Source organism: Heterocephalus glaber, unplaced genomic scaffold (assembly GCF_053883595.1).
Source record: "Heterocephalus glaber isolate CG9 unplaced genomic scaffold, H.glaber_assembly_v1.0 deba00001460, whole genome shotgun sequence".
Lineage (NCBI taxonomy): Eukaryota > Metazoa > Chordata > Mammalia > Rodentia > Bathyergidae > Heterocephalus > Heterocephalus glaber.
This window is the reverse complement of record NW_028258307.1, coordinates 6,498,593-6,500,000: the sequence shown is the minus strand read 5'-3', so window position 1 is coordinate 6,500,000 and position 1,408 is coordinate 6,498,593.

Genomic DNA, 1,408 nt, shown 5'->3' with positions numbered 1-1,408 from the left:
TTCTTAGGATTGTGTGTCTTTCAAGTTGCACAACCATAATTGACATGCAGGATCCAATTGTATGCAAAGCTCTTTAGTTTTTTATGAAACAGCAAGCCTGGGAAGATCCATTAAAAACCTGAAGTCTCAGATGGGAAACAAGAAAAAGTTGAGGGAAAATATAGTGAAAATATGAGAAGAAAATAAGAAGACATGGAAAATATTTTTTTGTTGTGAGAGGGTACACCCCAGACAAAATGAAATTATATACAGTCCTTACCTGGCTTTGCCAATAACTATTTTTAGCCTTAGACAAATAATATAAATTCCTTGAGCATATTCCCATTTATCCATGTATAAGATGGAATTAAGAATCCATGGGCTGTCAATATCCAAAGGGGTACTGTAGTTTGGGCATTGAAAGACAGTATGAAGAAGAGAAAAGACAAACATGTACATGGTCAAGAAAGGTAGGTATTGTGTGTTGATCAGCGGCCTATCAGAAGGATAACTATTCCTGAGCTTGTCAGGGACAAGGGCCTCTAGATAGAGAATCCTGCATCACCCACCTCTGAGTGCAAAGTACATTTGGGGAAAGACTCACTTATTACTTGTACATATTTCATTGATGACCCTTTGTTTTACTGGTTTTTATTCCCCCTGTGATATGCTTTTAGAATTTTTTGTCATATATCTAGTGAGTTTCTTCCTCCTTTGATAAGTCTAAGTCTCAGATCGAACTTCTGGGTCAAATCACTTAATGCTTACAGCCATTCTGTGCAACAAATCACTGTCATCATTTTACACATAAGAAAATTGAGATAAAGATGAAAATAGCTGGTTTGTCTCTTCATCACATAGCTACTAATTATTGGAACAGAGACTCAAACTCAACTAACTAATCCAAGTTCTTAGATTCCTTCCAGACATACTGCCTGCTGCAAAACTAGCTAGTTGGCACAGAAAATAACATGTAATACTATAGCATTTATTATGGAATCTCTATTATTTTTCTCCAGTGATACTTTATTTTATATGCATTGTGTCAGTGAAATTCATCTGATGCTGTAGTCAAACCTCATGCCCTTTTGACAATCCAATGTTGAAAGTCACTTCTTAACCCCCCATTTTGTTACTCATGATTAGCACAACATCTGGAAAATGACAAATATTTAATAAATCAACTGCTGAAGAGCCTCTAATAAAAAATTCTGGGTTTAAAATATTGTGCAATTTATGTTTACCTGGTTGTTTTCTTTAGTTCTTCAATACAAATGTGTGCAAAATCTCTATTTGTGAAGTTATACCAGGGATAGAAAGATTAAACTTTTTTACTCTTATCTACCCTAACTTTAATGACTAAGTAAATATAGGAATACAATAATTGTGGAAATAAAGACAAATCACTGAAAATGTGCATATGAGGAAG